Source organism: Triticum dicoccoides, chromosome 1B, assembly GCF_002162155.2.
Source record: "Triticum dicoccoides isolate Atlit2015 ecotype Zavitan chromosome 1B, WEW_v2.0, whole genome shotgun sequence".
NCBI lineage: Eukaryota > Viridiplantae > Streptophyta > Magnoliopsida > Poales > Poaceae > Triticum > Triticum dicoccoides.
The window spans coordinates 370,192,054-370,203,351 of NC_041381.1; positions in this window are offsets into that span (position 1 = coordinate 370,192,054).

The following is an 11,298-nucleotide window of genomic DNA, read 5'->3' on the forward strand; positions in this document are numbered from 1 at the left end:
AATGCCGGTAGCTTGCTCGGTGGACGCAGACACAGCAGCGCAGAGGGCACAGTGCCGCGCGTGACCGTCCCGTCCCACCCTCGCACCCTGTTGCTTGGCTCCTCCTACCCACTGTGCTTGGCCGGTCCTCATTGAGCTTTCATGTCGAGCCTGAGCACCCTCATCACTCTTGGGGATCGTTGCAGAAATTAAAAATTTCTCCACATCACCAAGATCAATCTATGGAGAGACTAGCAACAAGAGAGAGGGGAGTGCATCTTCATACCCTTGAAGATCGCGATGCGGAAGCGTTACAAGAACGCGGATGAGGGACTCGTACTCGTGGCGATTCAAATCGCGGAAGATCCGATCTAATGATGAACGGACGGCGCCTCCGTGTTCAACACACGTACAACCCGGGGACGTCTCCACCTTCTTGATCCAGCAAGGGGAGAGGAGAAGTTGAGGGAGAGCTCCGGCAGCACGACGGCATGGTGGTGGAGCTTGCATTTCTCCGGCAGGGCTTCGCCAAGCACTATTGAGGAGGAGGTGGAGTTGGAAAGGGGGAGGGCTGTGCCAGGGGCAAGGGGTGAAGCTCCCATGCGCCTCCCCACTATATATAGGGGTGGAGGGGGCTGGTTTCTTGCCCTCCAAGTCCATTGGGGCGTTGGCAAAGGTGGGAGGAAAGAAATCCCATCATTTCCTTCCCCACCGATTGTTATCCCCCCTTTTTAGGGATCTTGATCTTATCCCTTTGGGATATGATCTTATTCCTTCTAAGGGGGATCTTGGTGTGCCTTGACCAGGGGTGTGGGGCCTTGCCCCCACTACCCACGTTCATGTGGGTCCCCCATGCAGGTGGGCCCCACTCCAGAACCTTCTAGAACCTTCCCGGTACAATACCGAAAAATCCCGAACATTTTCCGGTGGCCAAAATAGGACTTCCCATACATAAATATTTACCTCCGGACCATTGCAGAACTCCTCGTGACGTCCGGGGTCTCATCCGGGACTCCGAACAACATTCGTTAACTGCACACTAATTCCCATAACAACTCTAACGTCACCGAACCTTAAGTGTGTAGACCCTACGGGTTCAGGAATCATGCAGACATGACCGAGACAGCTCTCTGGCCAATAACCAACAGCGGGATCTAGATACCCATGTTGGCTCCCACATGTTCCACGATGATCTCATCGGATGAACCACGATGTCAAGGATTCAAGCAATCCCGTATACAATTCCCTTTGTCAATCGGTATGTTACTTGCCCGAGATTCGACCGCCGGTATGCCAATACCTCGTTGAGTCTCGTTACCGACAAGTCACTTTACTCGTTCCGTAATGCATGATATCATGGCTAACTACTTAGTCACATTGAGCTCATTATGATGATGCATTACTGAGTGGGCCCAGAGATACCTCTCCGTCACACAGAGTGACAAATCCCAGTCTCGATTCGTGCCAACCCAACAGACACTTTCGGAGATACCCGTAGTGCACCTTTATAGCCACCCAGTTACGTTGTGACGTTTGGTACACCCAAAGCATTCCTATGGTATCCAGGAGTTGCACAATCTCATGGTCTAAGGAAATGATACTTGACATTAGAAAATCTTTTAGCAAATGAAGTACACGATCTTGTTCTATGCTTAGGATTGGGTCCTATCCATCACATCATTCTCCTAATGATGTGATCCCGTTATCAATGACATCCAATGTCCATTGTCAGGAAACCATGACCATCTGTTGATCAACGAGCTAGTCAACTAGAGGCTCACTTGGGACATGTTGTGGTCTATGTATTCACACATGTATTATGGTTTCCAGTTAATACAACTATAGCATGAACAATAGACAATTATCATGAACAAGGAAATACAATAATAACCATTTTATTATTGCGTCTAGGGCATATTGCCAACAGTCTCCCACTTGCACTAGTGTCAATAATCTAGTTCACATCACTATTTGATTGTAATGAATCCAACACCCATTGGATTTGATCATATCTTGCTTTGTGAGAGAGGTTATTAGTCAACGGTTCTGAATCTTTCAGATCGGTGTGTGCTTTACAAATCTCTATGTCATCTCCTATATGCAGCTACCACGCGCCATTTGGAACTATTCCAAATAACAACTCTACTATACGAATCCGGTCTACTACTCAGAGTCATCCAGATTAGTGTCAAAGTTTGCATCGGCGTAACCCTTTACGACGAACTCTTTTACCACCTCCATAATTGAGAAAATTCCTTAGTCCACTAGTTACTAAGGATAACCTTGACCGCTGTCCTGTGATCCATTCCTGGATCACACTTGTACCCCTTGACTGACTCATGGCAAGGCACACTTCAGGTGCGGTACACAGCATAGCATACTATGGAGCCTACGTCTAAAGCATAGGGGACGACCTTCGTCCTTTCTCTCTCTTCTGTCGTGGTTAGATCTTGAGTCTTACTCAATGCTCACACCTTATAACACAGCCAAGAACTCCTTCTTTGCTGATCTATTTGAACTCCTGCAAAATCTTGTCACGGTATGTATTCATTTGAAAGTACTATTAAGCGTTTTTGATCTATCCTTATAGATCTTGATGCTCAATGTTCAAGTAGCTTAATCCAGGTTTTCCTTTGAAAAACACCTTTCAAACAACCATATATGCTTTCCAGAAATTCTACATCATTTCCGATCAACAATATGTCAACAACATATACTCATGAGAAATTTTATAGTGCTCCCAGTCACTTCTTTGGAAATACAAGTTTCTCACAAACTTTGTATAAACCCAAAATCTTTGATCATCTCATCAAAGCGTACATTCCAACTCCAAGATGCTTACTCCAGTCCTTAGAAGGATTGCTGGAGCTTTGCATACTTGTTAGCACCTTTCAGGATTGACAAAACCTTCTGGTTGTATCATATACAACCTTTCCTCAAGAAAATCATCGAGGAAACAATGTTTTGACATCCTATCTACAAGATTTCATAAAGAATGCAGTAACTGCTAATACAATTCCAACAGACTCTTAGAATCGCTACGAGTGAGAAAGTCTCATCGCAGTCAACTCCTTGAACTTGTCGGAAAACATTATAGCGATAAGTCGAGATTTCTGAATGGTGACACTTACCATCATTGTCCATCTTCCTTTTAAAATCAATCTGTACCCAATAGACTTGGACCATTAAGTAGTTCTTCCAAAGTCTATACTTTGTTTTCATACATGGATCCTCTCTCGGATTTTATGGCCTCGAGCCATTCATCGGAATTCGGGCCCACCATCGCTTCTCCATAGCTCGTAGGTTCATTGTTGTCTAGCAACATGACCTCCAAGACAGGATTACGTATCACTCTGAAGTAGTACACATCCTTGTCGACCTACGAGGTTTGGTAGTGACTTGATCCAAAGTTTCATGATCAATATCATCAGCTTCCACTTAAATTGGTGTAGGCACCACAGGAACAACTTCCTGTGTCCTGCTACACACTAATTGAAGTGACGGTTCAATAACCTCATCAAGTCCCCACCATCCTCCCACTCAATTCTTTTGCGAGAAACTTTTCCTCAAGAAAGGACCCGCTTCCAGAAACAATCCCTTTTGCTTCCGAATCTAAGACAATAGGTATACCCAACTGTTTTGGGTGTCCTATGAAGATGCATTTATCCGTTTTGGGTTCGAGCTTATCAGCCTGAAACTTTTTCACATAAGCGTCGCAGCGCCAAACTTTTAAGAAACGACAACTTAGGTTTCTCTTAAACCATAGTTCATATGGTGTCATCTCAACGAAATTATGTGGTTCCCTATTTAAAGTGAATGCGGTTGTCTCTAATGCCTAACCCATAAACGATAGTGGTAATTCGATAAGAGACATCATGGTATGCACCATATCCAATAGGGTGCAGCTATGATGTTCGGACACACCATCACACTATGGTGTTTCAGGCGGTATTAGTCATGAAACAATTTCCACAATGTCTTAATTGTGTACCAAACTCATAACTCAGATATTTATCTCTATGATCATATCATAGACATTTTATCCTCTTATCACGACGATCTTCAACTTCACTCTGAAATTACCTGAACCTTTCAATATTTCAGACTTGTGTTTCATCAAGTAAATATACTTAGCATCTACTCAAATCATCTGTGAAGTAAGAACCTAACGATATCCACTGCGTGCCTCAGCACTCATTGGATTGCACACATCAAAATGTATTACTTCCAACAAGTTGCTCTCTTGTTCCATCTTACTGAAAACGAGGCCTTTCAGTCATCTTGCCCATGTGGTATGATTTGCATGTCTCAAGTGATTCAAAATCAAGTGAGTCCAAACGATCCATCTGCATGGAGTTTCTTCATGCGTATATACCAATAGACATGGTTCGCATGTCTCAATCTTTTCAAAAATGAGTGAGTCCAAAGATCCATCAACATGGAGCTTCCTCATGTGTTTTATACCAATATGACTCAAATGGCAGTGCCACAAGTATGTGGTACTATCATTATTATCTTATATCTTTTGGCATGAACATGTGTATCACTACGATCGAGATTCAATAAACCATTCATTTTAGGTGCAAGACCATTGAAGGTATTATTCAAATAAATAGAGTAACCATTATTCTCCTTAAATGAATAACCGTATTGCGATAAACATAATCCAATCATGTATGTGCTCAACGCAAACACGAAATAACCATTATTTAGGTTTAACACCAATCTCAATGGTAGAGGGAGCATGCGATGCTTGATCACATCAACCTTGGAAACACTTCCAACACATATCGTCATCTCACCTTTAGCAAGTCTCTGTTTATTCCGCATCTTTTATTTCGAGTTACTAACACTTAGCAACCGAACCGGTATCTAATACCCTAGTGCTACTAGGAGTCATAGTAAAGTACACATTAATATAATGTATATCCAATATACTTCTGTCGACCTTGCCAGCCTTCTCATCTACGAAGTATCTAGGGTAGTTCTGCTTCTGTGACTATTCCCCTCATTACGAAAGCACTTAGTCTCGGGTTTGGGTTCAACCTTGGGTTTCTTCACTAGAGCAGCAACTGATTTGCCGTTTCATGAAGTATCCCTTCTTTCCCTTGCCCTTCTTGAAACTAGTGGTTTTACTAACCATCAACAATTGATGCTCCTATTTTATTTCTACTTTCGCGGTGTTAAACGTCGCGAATAGCTCAAGGATCATCATATCTATCCCTGATATGTTATAGTTCATCACGAAGCTCTAGTAGCTTGGTGGCAGTGACTTTGGAGAACCATCACTATCTCATCTGGAAGATAGCTCCCACTCGATTCAAGCGATTGTAGCACTTAGACAATCTGAGCACATGCTCAATGATTTAGCTTTTCTCCTTAGTTTGCAGGCTTAAGAAACTTGTCAGAGGTCTCATACCTCTTGACGTGGGCACGAGCCTGAAATCCCAACTTCAGCTCTTGGAACTTCTCATATGTTCTGCGACATTTCAAAAATGTCTTCGGTGCCTCAATCTAAACCGTTTAACATTATGCTCCGAACTATCACCTAGTCATCAAAACGTGTATGTCAGATGTTCGCAACATCCACAGACGACGCTCGAGGTACAACACACTGAGCGGTGCAATAAGGACACAAGCCTTCCGTGTAGCAATGAGGTCAATCCTCAGTTTACGGACCTAGTCCGCACAATTTGCTACTATCAACTCTCAACCAAATTTTCTCTAGGAACATATCTAAATAGTAGAACCAAAACGTGAGCTACGACATAATTTGCAAAGACCTTTTGACTATGTTCATGATAATTAAGTTCATCTAATCAAATAATTTAATGAACTCCCTCTCGGATAGACATCCCTCTAGTCATCTAAGTGATACATGATCCGAGTCAACTAGGCCGTGTCCGATCATCACGTGAGACGGACTAGTCATCATCGGTGAACATCTTCATGTTGATCGTATCTGCTATACGACTCATGTTTGACCTTTCGGTCTCTTGTGTTCCGAGGCCATGTCTGTACATGCTAGGCTCATCAAGTCAACCTAAGTGTTTTGCTTGTGTAAATCTGGCTTACACCCGTTGTATTCGAACGTTAGAATCTATCACACCCGATCATCACGTGGTGCTTCGAAACAACGAACCTTCGCAATGGTGCACAGTTAGGGGAACACTTTCTTGAAATTTTAGCGAGGGATCATCTTATTTATGCTACCGTTGTTCTAAGCAAATAAGATGTAAAAACATGATAAACATCACAAGCAATCAAATAGTGACATGATATGGCCAATATCATTTTGCTCCTTTTGATCTCCATCTTCGGGGTGCCAAGATCATCATCATCACTGGCATGACACCATGATCTCCATCATCGTGTCTTCATGAAGTTGTCTCGCCAACTATTACTTCTACTACTATGGCTAACAGTTTAGCAATAAAGTAAAGTAATTACATGGCGTTATTCAATGAAATGCAGGTCATACAATAAATTAAGACAACACCTATGGCTCCTGCCAGTTGTCATACTCATCGACATGCAAGTCGTGATTCCTATTACAAGACCATGATCAATCTCATACATCACATATCATTCATCACATTCTTTTGGCCATATTGTTGGAAATATGCCCTAGATGCAATAATAAAATGATTATTATTATATTTCCTTGTTCATGATAATTGTCTATAGTTCATGCTATAATTGTGTTATCCGGAAATCGTAATACATGTGTGAATGCATAGACCACAACATGTCCCTAGTGAGCCTCTAGTTGACTAGCTCGTTGATCAATGGATGGTTATGGTTTCCTGACCATGGACATTGGATGTCATTGATAATGGGATCACTTCATTGGGGGAATGATGTGATGGACAAGACCCAATCCTAAGCATAGCATAAGATCGTGTAGTTCGTTTGCTAGAGCTTTTATAATGTCAAGTATCTTTTCCTTAGACCATGAGATCGTGTAACTCCCGGATATCATAGGAGTGATTTGGGTGTACCAAATGTCACAACGTAACTGGGTGGCTATAAAGGTATACTACAGGTATCTCCGAAAGTGTCTGTTGGGTTGGCACGGATCAAGACTGGGATTTGTCACTCCGTATGATGGAGAGCTATCTCTGGGCCCACTCGGTAATTCATCATCATAATGAGCTCAATGTGACCAAGTGGTTGGTCACAGGATCATGCATTATGGTACGAGTAAAGTGACTTGCCGGTAACGAGATTGAACGAGGTATTGGGATACCGACGATCGAATCTCGGGCAAGTAACGTACCGATTGACAAAGGGAATTGTATACGGGATTACTTGAATCCTCGACATCGTGGTTCATTCGATGAGATCATCATGGAACATGTGGGAGCCAACATGGGTATCCAGATCCCGCTGTTGGTTATTGGCCGGAGAGCTGTCTCGGTCATGTCTGTGTGATTCCCGAACCCGTAGGGTCTACACACTTAAGGTTCGGTGACGCTAGGGTTATTAGGAAGACTTGTAAGTGATTACCGAATGTTGTTCGGAGCCCCGGATGAGATCCTAGACGTCACGAGGAGTTTCGGAATGGTACGGAGGTGAAGATTTATATGTGGGAAGTTGTCATTTGGTCATCGGAAAAGTTTGGGGGCATATCGGTATTGTACCGGCGCCACCGGAGGGGTTCCGGGGGTCCACCAGGAGGGGCCACCTCTCTCGGAGGGCCTCATGGGCCATAGTGGGCAGGGAACCAGCCCCTGGAGGGCTGGGTGCACCCCCCCCTTGGGCCCATGCGCCTAGGGTTTGGGGGAGGGAACCCTAGAGGGGGCGCCCCCCTTGCTTGGGGGGCAAGCCCCCTCCCCTTGGCCGCCGCCCCCCTCTAGATCTCATCTAGAGGGGGCCGGCCCCCTTCCCCCTTCCCCTATAAATAGAGGGGCGAGGGGAGGGCTGCACACCACATCCAAGGCACAGCCCCTCCCCTCCCCAATACCTCTCCTCCTCCGTTAAGAGCTTGACGAAGCCCTGTTGGAGTACTGCCGCTCCACCACCATCACGCCGTCGTGCTACTATTGGAGCCCTCTTCCTCAACCTCTCCTTCTCCCTTGCTGGATCAAGAAGGAGGAGATGTCACTGCTCCGTACATGTGTTGAACGCGGAGGTGCCGTCCCTTTGGTGCTAGGATCATCGGTAATTTGGATCACGACGAGTACGACTCCATCGACCCCGTTCTCTTGAACGCTTCCGCTCGCGATCTATATGGGTATGTAGATGCACTCCTCTCTCTCGTTGCTAGATGACTCCATAGATTGATCTTGGTGATGCATAGAAATTTTTTATTTTCTGCAACGTTCCCCAACAGTGGCATCATGAGCTTGGTCTATGCGTAGTTTCTATGCACGAGTAGAACACAAGATTGTTGTGGGCGTTGATTTTGTCAATTTTCTTGCCACTACTGGTCTTATCTTGTTTCGGCGGCATCATGGGATGAAGCGGCCCGGACCGACCTTACACGTACGCTTACATGAGACAGGTTCCACCGACTGACATGCACTAGTTGCATAAGGTGGCTAGCGGGTGTCTGTCTCTCCCACTTTAGTCAGATCGGATTCGTTGAAAAGGGTCCTTATGAAGGGTAAATAGAAATTGGCATATCACGTTGTGGTTTTTGGCGTAGGTAAGAAACGTTCTTGCTAGAACCCTATTGCAGCCACGTAAAAACATGCAACAACAATTAGAGGACGTCTAACTTGTTTTTGCAGCATATGCCTTGTGATGTGATATGGCCAAAAAGGATGTGATGAATGAAATATATGTGATGTATTAGATTGATCATGTTCTTGTAATAGGAATCACGACTTGCATGTCGATGAGTATGACAACCGGCAGGAGCCATAGGAGTTGTCTTTATTTATTGTATGACCCGCGTGTCATTGAATAATGCCATGTAATTACTTTACTTTATTGCTAAACCGTTAGCCATAGTAGTAGAAGTAATCATTGGCGTGACAACTTCATGAAGACACAATGATGGAGATCATGATGATGGAGATCATGGTGTCATGCCGGTGATGATGATGATCATGGCGCCCTGAAGATGGAGATCAAAAGGAGCAAAATGATATTGGCCATATCATGTCACTATTTGATTGCATGTGATGTTTATCATGTTTTACATCTTATTTGCTTAAGAACGACGGTAGCATAAATAAGATGATCCCTCATAATAATTTCAAGAAAGTGTTCCCCCTAACTGTGCGCCGTTGCGAAAGTTCGTTGTCTCGAAGCACCACGTGATGATCGGGTGTGATAGATTCTAACATTCACATACAACGGGTGTAAGCCAGATTTACACATGCAAAACACTTAGGTTGAATTGACGAGCCTAGCATGTACAGACATGGCCTCGGAACATAAGAGACCGAAAGGTCGAACATGAGTCATATAGAAGATACAATCAACATGAAGATGTTCATCGATGATGACTAGTCCGTCTCACGTGATGATCGGACACGGCCTAGTTGACTCGGATCATGTATCACTTGGATGACTAGAGGGATGTCTATCTGAGTGGGAGTTCATTATATAATTTGATTAGATGAACTTAATTATCATGAACTTAGTCTAAAATCTTTGCAATATGTCTTGTAGATCAAATGGCCCACGCTAATGTTGCCCTCAACTTCAACACGTTCCTAGAGAAAACCAAGCTGAAAGACGATGGCAACAACTATACGGACCAGGTCCGGAACTTGAGGATCATCCTCATAGCTGCCAAGAAAGCATATGTCCTAGATGCACCGCTAGGTGAAGCACCCGTTTTCCCAGTAACTCAAGACGTTATGAACGCCTGACAGTCGCGTAGTGATGATTACTCCCTGGTTCAGTGCGGCATGCTTTACAGCTTAGAACCGGGGCTCCAAAAGCGTTTTGAGTAGCACGGAGCATATGAGATGTTCCTAGAGCTGAAAATGGTAAGCTCATGCCCGGGTCAAGAGATATGAAGTCTCCGACAAGTTCTACAGTTGTAAGATGGATGAGAATGGTTCTGTTAGTGAGCACATACTCAAAATGTCTGGGTTGCACAACCGCTTGTCTCAGCTAGGAGTTAATCTCCCGGATGACGCGGTCATTGACAGAATCCTCCAGTCGCTCCCACCTAGCTACAAGAGCTTTGTGATGAACTACAACATGCAGGGGATGGTGAAAACCATTCTTGAGGTATTTTCAATGCTGAAATTAGTGAAGGTGGAGATCAAAAAGGAACATCAAGTGTTGATGGTCAATAAAACCATTAGTTTCAAGAAAGGTAAGGGTAAGAAGAACTTCAAGAAGGACGGCATGGGAGTTGCCGCGCCCGGTAAGCCAGTTGCCGGGAAGAAGCCAAAGCATGGACCCAAACCTGAGACTAAGTGCTTTTATTGCAAGGGAAGCGGGCACTGGAAGCGGAACTGCCCCAAGTACTTAGCGGACAAGAAGGGCGGCAACACCAAAGGTATATGTGATATACATGTAATTGATGTGTACCTTACTAGTACTCGTAGTAGCTCCTGGGTATTTGATACCGGTGCGGTTGCTCGTATTTGTAACTCAAAACAGGAGCTGCGGAATAAGCGGAAACTGGAGAAGGACGAGGTGATGATGCGCGTCGGGAATGGTTCCAAGGTCGATGTGATCGCCGTCGGCACACTACCTCTACATTTACCTATGGGATTAGTTTTAAACCTCAATAACTGTTATTTAGTGCCAGCTTTGAGCATGAACATTGTATCTAGATCTCATTTAATACGAGATGGCTACTCATTTAAATCCGAGAATAATGGTTATCCCATTTATATGAGAGATATGTTTTATGGTCATGCCCCGCTGGTCAATGGTTTATTCTTAATGAATCTCGAACATGATGTTACACATATTCATAGTGTGAATACCAAAAGATGTAAGGTTGATAACGATAGTCCCACATACTTGTGGCACTGCCGCCTTCGTCACATTGGTGTCAAACGCATGAAGAAGCTCCATGCTGATGGACTTTCAGAGTCTCTTGACTACGAATCATTTGACACATGCGAACCATGCGTCATGGGCAAAATGACCAAGACTCCATTCTTCGGAACAATGGAGCGAGCAACCAACTTATTGGAAATCATACATACTGATGTGTGCGGTCCAATGAGCGTTGAGGCTTGTGGAGGCTATCGTTATGTTCTCACTCTCATTGATGACTTAAGTAGATATGGGTATGTCTACTTGATGAAACACAAGTCTGAGACCTTTGAAAAGTTCAAGGAATTTTAGAATGAGATAGAGAATCAACGTGACCGAAAAATAAAGTTCTTACGATCA